This window comes from Coloeus monedula, assembly GCF_965178545.1.
Source record: "Coloeus monedula genome assembly, chromosome: 18".
In the NCBI taxonomy this organism is placed as follows: Eukaryota; Metazoa; Chordata; class Aves; order Passeriformes; family Corvidae; genus Coloeus; species Coloeus monedula.
The window spans coordinates 4,513,204-4,532,664 of record NC_138798.1 but is presented as its reverse complement, the minus strand read 5'-3'; the positions used below and the strand labels follow the sequence as shown (position 1 = coordinate 4,532,664).

At 49.4% G+C, this 19,461-nt stretch overlaps 1 protein-coding gene across 2 annotated transcripts in view; it reads left to right on the top strand.

Annotated features, from left to right (window-relative positions):
- Window positions 1–3,252: 3,252 nt before the first annotated feature.
- Window positions 3,253–19,461, top strand: part of CORO1C (coronin 1C) — a 41,782-nt gene continuing 25,573 nt past the window's right edge. Inside the window, exon 1 of one of the 2 annotated variants that reach the window (XM_082293224.1) lies at window positions 3,253–3,323. The gene's annotated coding sequence lies outside the window, so the exon portion shown is untranslated. Of the gene's footprint in view, window positions 3,340–19,461 lie in introns of both variants that reach the window. The other variant, XM_082293225.1, reaches the window with a different exon arrangement.

Genomic DNA, 19,461 nt, shown 5'->3' with positions numbered 1-19,461 from the left:
AAGGAGAAATATAAAAATATACAAATTTGATGTGGAAGAACCCAGTATGGCCTGGTAATTAAATATAATGATAAAGTAAACATAACAATAATCAAAAGGCTTCAGGAAATAAATAGATAAATAAGGACATAAAAGTACTTGAAAAGCTGTATAACTCGGATACCTGCAAACCCAGGGTTCAAGACTGTCCTGTCTGGCATATTTCACTTGATTTAGAAGTTAAGCTGCAAAATAACATGACTTTAAATTGCTGATCTCTCTAAACCCTCCCTAAGCTGTTTCCCTCCATTCAGAATATATTTAGCAATGAGGATTTCAGCAAAATTAAACGTTTGAGACAAAGTCATCCCTCCAGTGACCTCACTGGTTCCAAAAAACGGGGTTTGCCACCCCTTTGGTTGGGCTCAGAGACACCAAACTGAAGAATATAATCAAAATTTCTCCTAAAAAAACCCCATGCCTCAGGTGTTTCTTTACCTCCTCTAACTACAAGCATCTCCCTGGTGGGGAAGGCTGTGGGACACACCCAACGTGGTCCTTATGAAGCACATCAGGCTCATCCCAAGAGCAAAGGAGGGGCATTTATTGCAGGGATGGAGTTGATGCATATTCGCAGGAGGCTAAATTTAGCAGCTGACATAAGTTTCAGAGGTGGAGTCTGTAGCCACGGTGCTGTTTCCGTATAAAGGCTGTGAGATAGTTTGCAGCAATCCTGCAGTGATGTAGCCGAGGGGAAAATATGTGGGATGGCTAAAAGTGGTGAAATGGATCTTTTAATAAATCCTGAATTTCTGCAAAATGTGGCTAACCAGGTGCTGATAAAATGGGGTAAACTTTGGTGTGCGGCTCCTTGTAGCTTGTAAGGATTTGGTGATTTTCCTTTAGAAATATTAGGATTTGTGGCGTATTTTGACAAATTGTTGGGCTTGCAGCACTCTGGATAACATTTAAATTGTTTGTTAGGGTGGTTTTACTCACCTGAAGTGATGAAAATTAGTGGTTACAGCAGAACCAAAGAGCACATGTAATACCTGAGCTGTTCCTTCTGTTTGTTGGAGAATTCAGACTAAAATTCCTGTAATTTCTTCATCACCTTGTGATCTAAACAGCTCGTTAATCCCAGACAGGATCTGCGTGTTCTTTGGAGTGCTTTCACCCAGCTGTTTTAGGAAGCTCCAGTAAAAATTCTGCAGGTATCATTTCCACCTGAGTCCATCCTTAGCGACTCTTCCAGTGCTGTGTTGAGCATGGAACATCCATCCCTGCAGGATCCACCCTTCCCATGGCATTTGTTGAGAGGATTAGGCTTCAATCAGATTTCTCAGGACGAATTTCACTTTGTGTCCTATGTGTGTCACTTTCTTTTTAGTTGGAGGCCAAAAATCTTCCTTGGTTCCCCTTTCTGAGCTGTTGGGTGGTGCTGGGTGCTGCTGCTTTCGCTCTTGTTTTCCAGTCCAGGCTAAAGCATCACTTGGTACACGATTAAAATATCAGCTTTATAAAATTTTAACCCCTTCCCTACAGGTCTGAGACTTGTAATAAATTCAGGATGGGCAGGCAGGACTCTCAGCTCTATCACTGACTCATTCTGTGACCTTCAACACGTCACGTATGTATGTGGAAAATGTGAATCACAACCTGAACTCCCTAAATTCCAGGTTACCTGCAGCTTTGCTCCAAGGCTGCTTTCGTTTCTTCTCTTTTAGCTTTACCATGATTGTTTGAAGGAGCAGGGTGGTGTAATTGTGCTGGGCTGGCTTTCAGAAGGAAGTTATTAATTAATTTCAGGGTAATTGTTGTCGTAGGCAGGGGTGCAGCCTTACCAGTCCAACCTCTGTGTGTATCACTTTTTTATCAAGGTGTTGCTCGGTAGGCATGAGAGGCTTTCCTGCTTGTTGGATCAGTGGTTACATGTGGTGTCAAAGGTTAATAAACGCAGGATAACATTTGTTTAATCTGTAGCTACTGATGTTTCCATCAGCTGTGACAGTCAGACCAGGACAAATGTATCTCGCTGAGGTTTCCAGTGTGTTTTAACACCAGCTATCACTCACAGGGGGTAATTCACGGTCTTGTCACTGCTTCATGGGGGAGGAGGAGGGCTCTCAACTCAGCTCATCACGACACATATTCCTTCAAATTCTGAAGGATTAGAAGGGGAATTAGCGGGGTGTCGCTCCCCTGAAACATCAGTCCCCTTAAGCAGCAAACCACATGCAAAGATAGTGCAAACGTCGGCCCAAACGGATGAGGAAGCTCGAGGAGTTTTGTTTTTGGCCATGTATGGTAACACTGAGGGCTGTGGGCTCTGCTCGGGTGTTGTTCACCCGCCCCTCGGGCTCCCTGAGGCCGGAATGGCCCCGAGTGTGGCGGTGTCACCTGTGTGCAGCCAGGTGTGTGTGCAAAGTGCTCAGAACAAAGTATCAGAACAACACGGGTACAAACCTTACACCTCAAAGCGCAGCATCCCCAAATTGTCTTTACCATGGGTGCAACGGGGAGAACCTCTGGTGAGAAACCTCTGCTCCGGGTGTCTCCTTGAAGTGCGGTTCTTAGCGGGGGTTGAGCTTGGCAGTATTTAGCGGGGGCTTTTGTCACCGTCCTTTTTTCACCACAGCCACTGTGATTTGGTGTGACAGCGTGAGGTGACGTGGTTGTTTTCTTGTGGAGCTGCTGGTTCTCCTCAGCGTTGCCTCTGAGGACACCAGGCTCATCTCATCCCTCAGGGCAGACACGGCTGATCCCTCAAGGAGGACACGATCAGTCAGTCCCTCAGGGATGACATGATCGATCCCTCAGGGAGGAGACGATCCATCCCTTAGGGATGACATGATCGATCCCTCAGGGCAGACACGGCCGATCCCTCAGGCATGAGATGACTGATCCCCAGGGATGACATGACCGGTCCCTCAGAGCAGACAGGACTTGCTCCCACAGGGACGACATGGCCGGTCCCTCAGGGCGGCCATGCTCGGTCCTTCAGCCCCCTCATGACCTCCCGCCCCCACCCGCCGCTGAGGGGCGGCGGGGCGGGGCCTGAGAGCGCGCGACCGCGCGTGGTGGCGAGCGCCGCACGATCATTGGCTGGCCGGGCCGCCACTCACCGCTTCGCCCCGCCCCCCCCGCAGGCAGAGGCGGGTGGTGCCTGAGCAGAGGGGGCGTGGCCTGCGGGGCGTGGTCTCTGCGGGGGCGGGCCCCGCGGCCGCGCTGCCCCGCCCCGCCCCGAGGCGCTCAGTCGGGCGGCGGCGGCGGGCGGAGGAGGAGGCGGAGGCGGCGGCTCCGCCGGGCTGAGGAGCGGACGCGGGAGGCGGCTCGGGATCGCGGTGCGGCTCGGGGGCGGTGAGGGCGAGCAGGGAGAATCGGGGAGCGCCGGGGAACTGGGCTGCGGCTGGGCGGGCGGCGCGGTGCCCGCGGGAGGGCGCCGGGCAGGGCGGGGGTCCGGCCGGGCGGGCCCTTCCCGCGCGGGGCCGCCGAGCCCTCCGTGAGGCAGCGGCCGCTGTCAGCGCGGGGCCCGCGGCGGCAGCGCCCTCCCCGCACCGCCTCGGCCCCGGCCGCTCCCGCTCCCTCCTTATTAGGCAGCGGCGCGGGGTCGCCGCCGCATCCGCATCCGGCCGGGGCCGCCGGGCAGGGCAAGCCCGGGGCGGGGCGGCGGCGCCGGGCGCTCCCGCCGCGCACCTGATGCCGCGGCGGGGACAGCGCTGGGGGGCTTTTGTTCCGCACGTTTTCCTCTTTTTTTTTTTTTTTTTTTTTTTTTTATTTTGCTTCCTTCTTTTCCGCCCGGCGCTGCAGCAGCCGCTCGGTGCCACCGGCGTGTGCCGCCCCCGGAGCGCCCATGCACCATGGCAGAGGACAAAAGATGAGCGCCCTGATGGGGGTTTAGTTTGGATTTATTTTCCGGAGGCTCCCGTAGAGCAGGTCCTTGTCACGCCGTTATTAGGGGCTCTTTCCAGGCTGTGCAGGAAATGTGTGGAGTCCTGGGCTGTGTGACATGTCATGGAATCACCAGGGGATCCCAGAATGGTTTGGGTTGGAAAGGACCTTAAGGACCATCTCATCCTATCCCTTTGCCGTGGGCAGATGTCCCTGGGCTTTGTTTTCCTGTGCAGGAAGCCACATTGTTTAACAGTGATATGCCAAAGGCTGGAATTTAAAGGTTAGTCCTTACCTGTGCTTTATGAAATTCCCACTGATTCTGTTTGCAGCACGAGGGCAGGTCTTGGACACATGGGCAGGTGTCCAACACCACCACACAGAGGTTCAGCTGTAGGACCCCCAGCCAGACAATGTGATGCCATAACTGACTGACTGCACTGGAGACAGGTCTGAAAAAAAAAAAGAAAATAAAAAAAGGCAGTGAAAGGTGCCAGGAAACAACAGTAAATCCGATGGAAGCAGTTTTATTGTTGAAGATAAGTGATATGCGTTAAGGTTGGGGTTTTTTTAGCAGCTGGAGTTGGTCTGAGCACGTCTGTTCGTGCAGATGTGTGTGGGGATTACTGGGAGCAAGACCAAGGACGGTGGCAAAATCAGAGAGGGATGTTCTGAACACACCAGGCTGCGGTCGATTTTTCAGTTCGCTGCTGAATTTCCCGATTTTGTTTTAATTTTAGGCCAGGTTGTTCCCAAGTTACCTGGCGCCATCCTCTCCCTCCGTGTGCCTCCGTGGCACGCACGAGGGAAGCTCTGGAGTGTGGGAAAATGGTGTGAACTGGCACAGCGTGTCCTGGGAGAAGCGTGTTTGGATGTGGGGAAAGCGGCGGGTGTTGTGTGCAGGAGGCAGGAGAGGGTTTATTCCGTTTTCATTTGAATAAAGAGCATTGAATCATCTTTTTTGCTCAAGGGGGGGGGGGGAACCAGATGGCTGTGTGCTTGCAGGAAGGTTTTATTGCAGCTAATAGTGGTTTTTGCTAAGGACTGTGTACACAAAGGTAGAAGATCAAATACTTTTGTGGCAATGCCTGTTTATTTTGGGTATATTTGTTTTTCTGTGCTTTTGGTAGCCCCAGTAAGACCTGACACGCTCGGGGACACGTCAGGCAGCATTTGCTCGGTGTTTGTTTTAATGCAGCACTTCATAATAGTAATTTTTCAATGGTCACTTGTAGCCTTTAATCCAGATTGCTTTAATCAGCATTTGTGTTCACTGTTGGCATTGCTCTGTCTTCTCCCGAGCTGTCTTTTCAAACATCATTGGATTTTTTCAAGTGAAATCTTCATGCTTATTGCATCTGTCACTTCTGGGATTCACTCCAAGCGAAAGGCAGGGATTCAGTTTAATGGCAATGAGGAGGAATGTGCAGAAGGGGGAAATATCAGCTTTTCCCTGGGTGATGCAGCCCAGGGTGCCGAGCTCTGCCCTCGGTGACATCGTGGTGGCCACGTCCAGCGTCAAACTTTAACGACGGCTCCGTAAGATGGCTCATTAAACCCAAACGTTGTGTTGTGATGGGGAGGGAATCTATGTTCCTGGGTTTCACTTGGTGATTGATTCCGAGGAATATCCCTGGGATGCCAGCTTCCTATTCTAAAGACACGAGCAAAACACCTCCTGGCCTGAGTTTGCAGCGCGGTGAGGTCATCAGTGCACCACTCCCAGGGCCAGGAATGTCCTCTTGGGCAAGCTCACAGGCACATTTTCACTTGACTTTTAAAGTCTGGGTTTGTTTGTTTTGATTTTGTTTTACTGAGGCCTTTGTGATAATCTCAGCCCTTCTCCGAGGATGTGTTGGAACAGAAACTCACTGAGGATTTGAAGTGCCCCAGTTTAAGCCTTTGCAGGGCATAGGAACAAGAATTAAATGTCTGTGCTCTCTTCTAGCTTGTTCCATGTAGTCTACCCCGCTTCATATTTTTGGGCTGGTGTATTCTGGTGGGTAACTCTGAAAGTGGTCTGATTAGAAACTGCTTAGAGCTTCAGTTTAGTCAGTTCCTGGAGCTGTGTCTGAAAAGTCAGGCTGCTGGTGGCTTGGGGCTGACAGGATGCAGACTGCTGAGTGTTTGTCACGCTGTGCACAGTTGCAGGTGGTGGTGAACACCAAGCTAAAATGAAGCAGAAAAAGGTTTTAGGCTTAGCTGAGTGACTCAGGAAAGCAGCAGTGAAAGTCCATTTTTCTGGATGTGTTGGCTACACCAGTATGGTTGGGAATTGTTTACCAGGTCCTTTCTTTTTATCTGCTAATAGAATTGCTTTGTTCTGCTTTTCCTCCTGTGAGTAACCATGCAAAAAAATGGATTTTTTGTTTCTTTTTTTGAGGTTATAATTGTTCAGTACATGACTTTTTGTGGCTTTTCTCATCTCAAGCCACACATAAGCATGTGAAATACCAGCGTGACACAGAACTGCTCAGCTGCTCCCAGGTCCCACCAGCAGCTTTGCAGGGCTTTTCCTTGGAGGAACAAACTGTCTGGAGAGGATCCTAATGGAATATACCAGCCATTAGTTGTATCACCAGCCATTAGTTGTGCTCATGGGTTTGTGTAGGGAATATAAATCCAGTCAGGATTAATGGCTGGAGGTAATGATGTAGCTGGGAAGTAGAAGGTGGCTGTTGGGCAAGTGGATAATTTTACTTTACCCCCGCTCCCATGGAATTCCTGATGCCAGTAAGACAGAGGGTGATCCCTGGGAACAAAACACCTTCCTAACAAATCACAAAGTGCTCCTCAAATGGAAGAGGATTTTGTGATGGAACATCCTGAAAACTTTAAAATCCTGCTTTGTAGGTCAGGAACTTGACAGAGAAATATTGAAAATGGCATCTGCTGCTGCCTCCAGAGGGGAAAACCTGTGTTTTTTGAAAGCTGCTGGTGTGCTCATGGTGGATAGAAGGGATCTGCTTGGTCTGGAGGTGACAAAATGTGGCCTTTTGGACCATTTCTCCTCTGTGTTGATGAATTAGAGGGAGAATCGAGGCAGAATCACCTGCACTGGGGAAAGAACAATTTCTTCAGCACGAGCACTTCGCTTCTTCAACATCACTGGCTTTGTCTCAGCCCATGTTTTGTGGGTGATAACAATAAGTGATCTCTAATCTGCTTTTTGCTGAGCCTGTGATGACGTTTGAGGTCTGGCTCTCTCGGTGGGAGAAGTTGCAGTGACTCTGACATTGAGCTGGGCCTCTCAGCCCAGCATAATTAGGTTTGTCTTGTTTTCCTTTTTTAATAATTGAATTTGAAAGAGCAATGGAAATAAACCAGTGGTGAGATCTGACTTAAAGTGATTAAGGCTCAGCCTGATGCTGAGATGAGCTCACAGCTCTCCTTGGAGTGTTGCTGAGCTGTGCTTGAGGCCAAGTGTTCCCCTTAGGAAGGACCAGGGTTTCCCTGTGGTTTTCCAGATTTTGGCTGCTGTCTATGTAGGAACAAGCACATAGGTAATAATTCTTCTGAGCTGAATATTAAGGCAGCCATTTCAGCATTTTTAGCAGGTGTGTCTGAGCAGGATTTCCTAAAACTCCATGGGAATGGTGTGCCTGAAACTACTCCTTGTTTGCATCCTTGTATGAACGTGGGCAGTGCATTGCACCTGCAGCTCCTGGTATAAGTAATCCCTGGGAAATGGACTTCAAATCACTCTGTTCTGAGTATTTGGAAATACGGGAACTTCCCCTCCCTCCCCCCTGGTTCTACATATAGTTGCCATAGAGACTGTGTTCCGGAGTCCTTGAAAATCCATTGTTTCTTCCAAATAAACATCAAAATCTGCAGCATTATAGCAGCACATTTTGCAGTGTCCCATTCCCAAGCATTCCTTCACCAGGAACTGTTGTGACAGGGCAAGAAGCAATGGACTCAAACCGAAAGAGGGGAAATTTGACTTAGATATAAATAAGAAGCTCTTCTCTGTGAGGGCTGTGAGGCCCTGGCACAGGCTGCCCCATCCCTGGAAGTGTCCAAGGTCAGCTTGGATGGGACATGGAGCAACCTGGGATAGTGGAAGGTGTCCCTGCCCATGGCAGGGGAAGAACTGGATGAGCTTTAAGACCTAAACCAGTCTGTAAACCTGATGGGGACTTGACATCCTATAGTGTGCCAGGTCTGGATGCTGGACAAGCTGATAATGGGTGTAATTAGCAGCTCCAGGGATTAGCAGGCAGTAACAACTTCAATCCCTAGTAAGCAGCGTGTCCCTTGGGAACTGGGCAAACTGGCCATGCTGGGCAGATGATGGTCTGATAGGGAAGATTGTCATCAGCAAAGGCTCAGTGCTCAGGCACCCGCTCAAGGCTGGAATTACCTCCTGGAGTTGCTTCCCCCCCTCCCCACCTCCCCCTTTTCACTTTAAATACTTCAAAAACCCTCATGGTTTGTTGCTTCCTGCTGGAATTTGGATCCCCCAGCTGACTCAGGGTGTCTGCTTGGCATTTCCTTGGCATTTTTCATCATACCTTTGTGAAACAGATTGGTATCCTTCCTTCCAAGCTGGGAATGTGAGGCTACACATTTTACTCAGGGTCTGGCAGGTACTAGGCTGGAAATACTTCTAGCACGTACTACTTGTAAGCATGTACTACTAAGTGGAGTTGTTATTTTACACATGGTTCAGGTATTTGCCCCAGCACACGTGGTGGCATGTGTGCATGTGGATAAATGACTGTTGTTACACTTTTCAACTCTTAATTTCTTACTTCATTCCTTTCTGCAGTATTTATGTTAATGATACCATATCTTGGAGACTGGAGGCCCAAAGCTGTCTTGTTCTGAACAGGAGGTGTATTACTTTTTTTTTTTTTTTTTTTTAAGTTTTCAGTGATACATTTTAAGGTTTATTTGAATTTTTGGATCTGCTGAGGTAATTTGCAAGGCAGGAGAAAATCCTGAGCCAGCTTAGGCAAACACAAGTTGCCAGACATTCCTCTGCAACATATTCTGCTTTAGTACAGCCTGAAGGGTGGGCACAAAACTCCTCTAGCTCAGTGTTGCTGTACTTCCAGCATTTTTCCTGGCCTCTGCCAGGAAAATTGCTCCTCTCTGGAACAATTTGTTCTCTGTGGGGTTTCAAGGTGCTGCTGTTAAAGGTGGGTGCCTCTGGTTAGGGTCAGGCTACCCTGGGGTTATCTCCCTGCTCTTCCCTTGGCTCCCTGATGTTTCTTTGGGGGTAAAGGTTATCTTTTTGCTCTTTGTATCCCTGCTTTGCCACATTGATCTTCCCGCTCTACTCAGGGAATTCTTAAGTGCTCTGAAAGCTCTCATAAAAACCAGCTGGGCTTATCTGGGTGTAATTCTGTTGTTTTGGCTGGGCTCCTCCAGAGCTGCTGGATTTGCCACAGGGATTCCTGAAGGACTGGAAGTGTTGGTTGCACGTGCAGCAACGTGACTGTCAAGCCAACAGGTAAGTAAAGCTTAAAGGTCATCAAGGCACAGGCTATAATTCTTCACTGGAAACCAGTTCTCCAGCTGAGAGCAGCCAGCTGAAGGTCCAAGAATTCCCCAAGGAATCAGCCTTTGCCCAGTGTCGGAGTGGGTGTGATTCTCCCTGTCAGGGAAACTCAGAGGTGGAGGTGGTGCTGTGGAGGTGTCAAGGACAGGGGTAGGAAGATGTTTTTCCTTGTTGGATCTGAAATCTGTCTTCACAGCATAGAATGTTTATTAAAGCTCTTAAATAGGCTAAATCTACTTCCCTAAGTTAATTTTGGGTTTCTTGCCTGCCCAGGGAGGTGAGAAAAGTGCTTTGTGTCACCCTCGTGGTTTGACACCAGGTTGTGCCCTCTCGGTGTCGTCCCACGACAGGTCAGTGACAAAGAACATCTGTAGGACACAGGAAATGTGAACTTGGAAGCCTCTGCTGAAACAGATGTTTGGGGGGCTGTAATTGGCACCATGAGACAGGGATTTAAAATCAAGTCAGCAGATTAAACTATCTGGGTTTAAGTTTCAGCCTCCTCCGGCCCCATCCTCCCTCCCCCAGCCCTGATTTCAAATTGCACGTTACGGAAACGGGCCGGAATGACAATGGTGCTCTTGGAATTATAGGCTGCTTGGCCAGAAGAGCTGGCAGGACAGCAAATGGAAATGTGGAGGAACACACGCCAGTTCCAACTGGGAGCACTGAGATTCATTTTGCAGCTTGTTTGTACTGCATTAAAATCCGAGATGTTTGCATTGTCCGGCCCAAACCTTCCACGTCCTGGGGTGAGGATGTTGTCTTGTCTTTGACAATTAACCATTGTTGGGGTTACTTTGAGAACATTAAAAGCAGTTCAGTGTGGGTGCCTCACCTTTTGGGTGGGTGCTGTTGAGAAGTGGAAGAAGGTGTTACTCAGGATGTGCCAGCCAAGCTCATCATCACTTTTTGAGTGTGCCCACTCAAAATTCCAGTGTGATGGACCACGCTGCTCTGTGCTGTACCTCCAGGGTACCTGAGATGTTCTCCAGGTCTCCAGCCCTGTTACAGCAGGAGATGTGTGACTGTGGTGTTGGTCCACGAGGTGCTGCCATTGCACTTGGCCATCCTGCTGCTCCCGAGTCACATTCCCCAAGGCAGCTCCGGCTTCTCCGCAGGCTCCCAGCAGGTCTGGGAGTTGTGCTCGGTCCCGCAGAGCTTGGAGCCGCTGTGGTCAGGCCGGGTCACGTGGAGAACGCTGCTCCTCGCTTGGTCAGTCTGACTCACTCTTGGCCAGGCTCTTTGGGAGCCTTGGTTGTGCTGATCTGTTGTTTTTGCCTTATTCTGGAGTTGGGAGGAATTTGTGTCCCAGTTAAATTGATGTTTGGAGCAGAGGATTCTGCAGGTCCTGTTCTCTGATGGTGCAGTGCTCTGGGAGAAGTGGGACCTGCAACCTTTTATCTATGAGACTGTTTACCTCTCAAAACACCTTTAATGTTCAGAGTTTCTACCTATGGATGCCATGGGATGTTGTAATTGAGGAACAGAAAACAGCTTCTCAATTCCTTTGGGGATTGGGTGGGAGCCCCCTGTGCCATGGAACCAGGCTGGGAGAGCTGGGGATGTTCACCTGGAGAAGAGAAGTCTCCAAGGAGACCTTAGAGCCCCTTCCAGTGCCTAAAGCAGCTCCAGGAGAGCTGGAGAGGGACTTCAGACAAAGGATGGAGTGGCAGGACAAGAGGGAATGACTTCCCACTGCTAGAGGGCAGGGTTAGATGGGATATTGGAATTCTTGGCTGTGAGGGTGGTGAAGCCCTGGCAGAGGTTTCCCAGAGAAGCTGTGGCTGCCCCATCCCTGGAAGTGTCCCCAAGGTCAGGTTGGATGGGACATGGAGCAGCCTGGGATAGTGGAAGGTGTCCCTGCCCATGGTAGGGGAAGAACTGGAGGTCTCTTTCAATCCAAACCATTTGGGGATTTCTACTTTCACCAAATCTTCTGGTCATGTTTTAAGGAATGATCCAATTAAGTGAGAGAGGAGAAACAGGGTAATGTTTCCAGTAATGCCCACTGGAGTTTACCAGGAACTGTGCTTAGAAAACACCCTGTTAATTGAGTTCCCTTCATGTCTGCACCTCTTCTTGACTCCAGCAGAATGGGAAATCCTGCAGGTGTTGTTCTTTAGGTTCCCAGCACCTGGGAGCTGCTGTCTGCTTCACTTCTTAAGTCCACCATCAGAGAGGACACATAAGTCCTGGGTAGGGGCTGAGTGTCAGGTCTAGTGCTACTGGTGAGCTCCTCTATGACACACATAGAAACTCATGAAATAAATTATTTCATTTAGGTAGATTTGATTGCTTTGAGCTGTAGGAGAAAAGAGAGATGAAAATACAGCATTTTTCTGCTGTGAGCACTCTGTTAGAGAAAGGTGCTTGGTTGGTTGGGAATGCTGGGATCTGGTGGTGATTTGGTGAGAATTTAATGAAGCTGTGCTGGGGAACAGCTCTTTTTCTGTTCATAACTACCAACCTTTAAAGAAAAGCTTCCAATGTATCTCAGGAATATAGCCTGGAAAACGCTAGCATGTAACCCTCAAGCGAGAGAGGAATCCGGCGGGTTGGGGCAGCAGCTCTGACCAGATTGCTACTTCCCTGATAGCTTTGATAAAAGAACTAGGTCAGTGCTGGGAAGAAGCATTTTATCACTGACTTTCCTTAGCTGGAATCCTGGGAGAGCCGTGCGCTCCTGCTCGTGTTTCCCTTGGGATCACAGCGTGGTCTGGAGTCCTGTTCTTCCCTCCTCCCCATGGCTGCTCGGATGGGTGTCAGGAGCTTCCCTGGGGCTGCTGCGATGTCTCTGGCTGCAGCTCCCAGGGCTGTTGTTCAGGACAGTGCTTTGTCTCTTGGCAGTGGATGGGATACAGTGTGCAAAGAAGCTTCTCTGGTGTTTATTCCAGTGGAAAAGAAAAGGAAGAATTTTTGGAGGGGATCATGTGAAAGGCCACAGCCTTCTGTGGTCGGCTGCTGGAACAGCGGTGTCGGAGGTGGGAGTGTGTGGGAGGTTTCCCTTTCCTTATCCAGTAAAAAGCTTCCGTGGTGTCCAACCACTGTGGAACTGTCTCTGCTGGCAGCAAAAGTGGAAGCTGAAATGCAGGGATCACAGAATCCCAGAATGGGTTGGGTTGGAAGGGACCTTAAAGCTCACTTCATTCCACCCCCCTCCATGCACAGGGACACCTTCCATGCTCCAACCTGGATTTGAATGCACTGAGGCACCTGGAATGTTCAATCCCTGCAATCTTAGCCCTGTATTTTGTACGTCACTTGCCTTTATGAGGTTTTGTCCTGAGTTTCAACCCTTTATTTTTATTGCCACTTTGCCCTCCTCTTTTCATTTTAATACCCTTTTTTGCCCAGCCTGTGGTAACATCCCCCACCACCTGCGAGGTGGGGCAGCTTTAGTTCCAGCTGACAGAAGATGCTCTAAAAGAAAATAAACCCAAAAGAAGAGGTTGTTTGGAGGCTGCTGCTCCAGTGCAGGAGAACTCCCATTCCTGCTGGTGTCTCCCTTTGCTGGTTACCTATCCCGCTATGGCTCCTGCTGAATTATTTTGTGTAATGATTTTTGTGTGCATTCATTGCTCTGCCTTTCTGGTAGATGACACAGATTAAATGAAGCCAGACAACGCTCTCAGTCTGGGGTAATGACTTTAACTGTGGCGTCCTTTTGTCACTGCAAATTATGGTCAATGATGTAATGCTGGATGTGGAGATACAGTGACAGAGTGTGGGAGTGGTAAGATCATCCCAGAAGGGTTTGGCTTGGAAGGGAGCTTCAAGCTCATCTCATTCCACCTCCCTGCCATGGGCCGGGACACCTTCCACAACCAGGTGATTCCCCAGGAAGATGAATTGTATCCCTGGAAATCTTGAAGTGAAAATAGCTCCGGGGGGAGATGTGAGGCGAGCACACACAGGTAAACCCTCAGGAAATAACAAGTCCTTCTGGGTGATCCTGGCACATTTGAGCTCTACAGGCACTTCTGACTTAGAGTTCTTCATATTCTAAAGGTTTTCATACGATCATTTGAGGTTACAGCTCTGAAATCCCGAGTTGTATCAAGTGTTTCGCAGGTTGCAGCCAACACCTTGCGCTTTGTCCAGGACAGAAATTTCAGCTTATTCAAAGTTTGGGTTGTGTTACGTTTTTGAATGTGCTGGGCTCCCCAGTTGAGATATAATCAAATTCCCTGGTAGTTTGTGGTTTAGGTTCCCATCCCAAAATAGAATCTTGCCAGTGGTAGAACAGCTGGAAATTTCAGTGTTAAGTTCATATTCCAGCTTTTTGTCTTTAAAATGAAGTGAAATCAGATGGCAGGGTCTTGCTCAACCTAGGCTCAAGTAACCGAAGACTCAAAATAATCTGCACACAAATATGATGTGTTTTGGAATTGTGACCATCTGTAGTAGTGTTCACCTTTGTTTTAAATAACTCTGAATGGCTGAAAACAACAGTTCTGTCAGCAATGGACTGGATCTGGATTGATTGGAAAAAGGATACACAGAGGGAATAGTGTTGTGTTTAAAAGCACAGAAACTGCATCAAGGCATTCGTGGCTGTTCCCTTTTTCTGCTGAGCTTTCGTGTGAAGTTGTGGGGTGAGCTGAACTTTTTGTGGCCACATGACATTTTTTCCCCCACTTCCTTTCTTGCCCAAATCTTGCAAGACTTCACATCACGAGACTGAGTTCTTTGATTCCGTGGGTTCTTGGAGAGGGAGATGTTTTCCAAGAGCATGTAGTGACAGGACAAGGGGGAATGGGTTCAAACTGAACGAGGGTAGGTTTAGATGAGGTATTAGGAGAAATTTCTTCCCTGTGATGGTAGGGAGGCTCAGGGTGCCCAGAGAAGCTGTGGCTGCCCCTTCCCTGGAAATATCCAAGGCCAGGTTGGACAGGGCTTGGAGCAACCTGGGGTTGTGGAAGGTGTCCCTGCCCATGGCTTTAATGCCCCTTCCAACCCAAACCATTCTGGGATTCTGTGATACTAACTCCTCCTCCAGCCTTGCTGGTGACGTACCGGTGACAGTGGTGGCAATATTTCCCTGCAATAGGTGTGCAGCTGGACTGAGCCCAGGGCAGTGTGTGTCCCTGGCCCTGTGGCTGTGCATGGCCCTGGGTCACCGAGAACCCTGGAGCTTGCACAACCAAGGCTCTGGAGTGAAGAAATGCCGGAAGGGAGTGATTAGGAAATAACCTGGAGGTCTCTGTGCCCTTTCTCAGTGGGGTGCAGCTGCTGGCTCAGTCCCTGCTCCCTTGGGCCCACAGCAGTGGCACAGAGCCGTCCTTGCTGTGAGGAGCAGGAAACACGAAGGGATGGTGGTGTTTTAATGGCTCCAAACCCTCTGAATGCCTCTGTTCTCCCTTCCATGTGTGGCTCTCTACCTTATCTTCCACAGGATGTTCAAAGTGCTCCGAGGAGTGAATTAGCAGATTCCTTGTGGGCTTTTCTCCGCTGCTTATCTCCACGATGGCCAACTGTTCCACAGATGTGGCTCAGCCCTGCTCCCAGGGAGGGTGTTCTCTCCATGCCAGGGGCAGGTTGGAACATTCATGGCCTGGTTTGGGTTTATGCTCATAACATACTTCCTATATTTTTGTATAAAACCAGCTCTGAGCACTCACTGGTTTGGCAGATGAGGCCCAAGTGGCTCAGCCCAGGTGTTCAGGAAGACCTTGGGCCTCACAGTTGGTACTTGGGAATACTCTGGGCTTTCCCATGTTGCAGTTTCACCAACGGGACCATCCCCTGTCCCTGCTGACCCCAGCACCCCATCCATCCCATAACATCATTTGTAATTGGTGGTGGTGCATCGAATCATTGAATTACCGAGGTTGGAAAAGACCTTTAAGATCATCAAGTCCAACCACTGACCTCTTGATTTTTATTTTTTTTAATCTGCTTCTCATTTTTTAATCATTGAGACTGGGCCTTTATTCCAAAGCTCCTCAGCAAGGCTCAGACTGGGAGTTTGGGGATTCACCATCAACAGCTGCAACTTGACTTTTTCCACTTAAGGAAGAGCCTTTCCAGTGCCAAGTACCAACCTTTTATAAATGCTGTTCTCCCTATCCACTGGATTTGTATCTCCTCACCCCCCCTTAACAGTAGCCTCCGGCTGTCTGACTTCAACTGGCCTTTTATTCCAATGCCTCCCTTTCCAGAAGGGATCACAATCACATGGGCTGAGCAGGATTTTGCCATTAGTGGGGGGTTTTCCTGTAAGTGTTCCCTAGCAGGATGCATTTCCTCTTGCATAAGCAAGGCTGCAAACCCTCCAAAGCCACAGAAATCCATCTGTTGGATTCTTGAGACAGATAAATCCTTTATAAACAGGAAAATGGGCAAACTCATGGTAGCTCTTGTGACACATCGTGATGGGAGATCAGAAAGGAGTGGAATGAAAAGTATCCCTGTGCGAGCGCGGCTGGCCTTTCCAAGGTCCTTTAAAAAGCTGCCACAAGGGCTGGGCTGTTCAGAGGGCACAGACTGGGAGATGAACCCAAAGTTTTGGTAAAATTCAGCTGGAAGTCACTCAGGAAGGGAATAAATAAGAGATTTGAAGGCTCGTTCCTCTGTCCCCACCAAGATGCCGTGTGTGGCCGAGCGGGATCCAGGAGCTCAGCAGCCGTAGATCTGTCAGCACTTCTATTGTGGAGGCCTTTGCAGGGTGTCCAACGCTTCTGTTTTAATTTTGCTGAGGGTTGTAGCTCTGGCAAAATTTAAAAGCCTTTCAGCTCCCAGTCAGGAGGTTTTAAATCCTCTAAATTGGTGCTTTACCCCTCAAAAATAGTTTCTGTCTAGCAAGTGGATGGAGATGGTTCCTCAGGCAAGGTTTAAGGGCATAGATAATAATCTGATTCATTTCTTTTTTTAAAGCTCTTGTTCCAAGTCCATTTCCTAAGAGAAAATCCCCAGCACAGCCCTGTTAGCCATGGATACACTTCCTTACCCACTTGGGTATTTCCAAAGTTATTTCCCAAGGTTCCCTGAACCACCCAGGTGATCCTTTTGCAAGTGTGATAGAGGCTGAATCAGCCTTTCCTTGGGGTGAATCATCTCAGGTGCTGGTGTCTCACCTGATAATCCTAAAAGTGGCACAAAAAAGACATGGACCTGTTAGAGCCAGTCCAGAGGAAGCCACAGAGCTGCTCGGAGGGCTGGAGCCCCTCTGCTCTGGAGCCAGGCTGGGAGAGCTGGGGGTGTTCACCTGGAGCAGAGAAAGCTCCAGGGAGACCTCAAAGCCCCTTTCACTGCCTAAAGGGGCTCCAGAGGAGCTGGAGAGGGACTTTGGATAAAGGATGGAGTGACAGGACAAGGGGGAATGGCTTTAAGACAAAAGAGGGTAGATTTAGATGGGATATTGGAAAGAAATTCCTGGCTGTGAGGGTGGTGAAGCCCTGGCAGAGGTTGCCCAGAGAAGCTGTGGCTGCCCCTGGATCCCTGGAAGTGCCCAAGGCTGGGCTGGGAGGTGTCCCTGCCCATGGCAGGGGGTGGAACTGGAGGAGCTTTCAGGTTCCTTCCAAACCAAAGCATTCCATGAACTGGCCAAGCCTGGAGCTCCTGCCCGTGAGTCTGCGGGGAGAACCTGTGGCAGCCAAATTGAGCTGTGGGTTTTCTTGGAGATGGATGAGGAGGAAGAGGAGAAGGAAGGGGATTGAGAAGCAAAGAGGAGACTGTTAAACACTCTTCCCATTTAAGGACAGTGTGTGCCAGGGACAGGAGACTCTTTTGGGGTGCTCAGGCTCCAGCTCCCCCTGTTGGGTTTTTCACCTGCTCTCCCTGGTGAGCTGAAAGAGCTGCAGCCGCTGCTCCTTCCAACCACAGGCAGCACATTCCCCCCTCCTTCTCCTTGGAGAGCAGCCAGATCAAAATGGCTCTGATCCAACGCCAAGAATCACTCCCTTTGCTATGGAAATGAGCACTTGGGGGCTGCTCACCATGTGTTCATCAGAGAGTTCCTGCTAAGGATGACGAGCTGTAGGTGGGGAAGAGGGCAGGGAAGGTGTGTTCCAGCACATCCCTTTGGAACAAATAAGGATATTTTTGGATGCTCCTGAACGCCTTACATTTTTTAAAAGTCATTTATAGAAAACCAAATGATTACCCTTTGCATCAAACAGTGAAAATGAGGGAAATAAAGTAGTAGGGTTTCACAGTGGGATAAAGGGAGTTTCTCTTCCGTGAATGTGGAAGGGGTGACAGATCCCCAGGATCTGATATTTGAAATGAACATCTTTTCCTGCTGTTCTGCTATTGATCAAGTGAGGAAGAGATACAATTATCCACAAATAATCCTTTGAAAGTATCACAAGGCTGAATTCCCAGCATTGGAGCAGCCACATTCCCAGACCCCTGGCTCTGTGGGATGTGATTCCAGGCAATTTGCTGTTCTTGCTCAGCACGACAAGTTCAAACCTTCGCTTTACCTTCTTCCCAACAATCTGATTTTAATCTGGATTCACAGCAGGGTGGGAATGTTGCCAGGGGGTGAACACTCCTGGAAATCCACCGTGCACAAAGCAGGAGCCTTTTCCCTGCTGCTGGATGAGTCGAGCAGGCGGATGATGAGTAAGGTGGGAGAGGGCTGAGCTGGGTGCGAGTTCCGGTGGTGTCGTGGCACGTTGGGCTTGGGAGAACATTCCCAATGTCCTGGGGGTGGCCTGGGGAATGGCAGAAAGGAGGGAAGATGGGCGTGATGCTGCTCTTGCATGGTCTCACTGCCAGCCCTGGCCATGGACTTTCAGAGGTTCAGCCAAGCCCTCACGGTTCTGGGAGAAGCCCTCGGGATGGAAGTGTGTGACAGGGCTTGGAATGAGTTGACACAAATCAGTAACTGGGTGTGGAACTGCATTTTTTCTGATGTGTCTTAACTGAACCCTGAGACTTAAGCATTTCTTGTCATTTGGGCATCTTGGAGTTGAAATTCACCTTTTCTTTGTGCATGATTTGGTGAGGCTGGGATCGTGCCTGAAGTGTCCAAGGCCAGGTTGGATAGGACTAGTGGAAGGTGTTCCTGCCCATGGCAGGGGGTGGAACTGGATGAGTTTTAAGGTCCCTTCCTGCCCAAACCATTCCATGATTTTATTTAGTGCTCTCACCTGCTGGCTGGAGCTGGAGAGCAGCTCCTGGTTTACGACTTCCCATTGCACTCCGGTGTTCCGGGGTGTGTCCAGCGTGGAACAGGCCTTTGATTTGTGCTCTGAGGGAAACAGTTGGCAGAAAGTGCATTACACAATTCCAGTGACTGATGGAAGTAGGGGGGGAGCCTAAGTCCAGCTTTAACGGGACAGAAATCATTAACAACTTCCATATAGCTTTTTTTCCGTGGACATATCAAACACCCCAGTTCTTCCAAAAATTTTGCATTTAAGACCTGGTTTTTCTTAAACATTCTTAATTATCCTTAAAATATCAGTATGGAAAAGGTACTGTGGGGAATCCCCACCTGCTCTCCGTGGCTGGGAATGACTGTGGAGCCCTTGGCTCTGTGTCACCAGTGTGTGGAGCTCAGGTCAGGCTGAAGGTGTTCGGTGGCCTCCACTCCACACCTGGGACAGGCATCCCCATCACAAAACTGACCCCAAATCGGTGTGGACTGGGCACACTGGTGGCTCCAGTGGCACGGGTACATCCCTGTCCCAGAAGCTGAGCCACCATGGAAGTGACCAGTGCCAGTTCCCAAATGGGCTCTGGTGGAAAACAAATCCTCTGCTTCTTCTCCCTTATCTCTGCAGAACCAGAGTTTCACTGCAGAGCTGTCTGTTTCGTTAATTGGAACATTTTTCTCCTCTTCAAACACATTCCGTGGCATTTCCCGGCTCTGATGAGCGCTTCCCTGCAGTTATCCCGCTTTTTGTCACTGTTAATTTTTTATTTAACCTCCCAGACTACAAAACACCCATCAACGCTCGGCGCTTCCCTGCGAAGCCTTTGCAGTCACAGACAGCCCTCTGAGCTTTCATCACGTTTGCAGCAGACAGCCTGGGAGCAGGGATTCGGGATGCAGCCACATTCCCAGTCTCTCACTCCGGAGCATCGTGCTGGAGTGAGGAGCTCCAGGAGCTGTGCAGTTTTTCCCA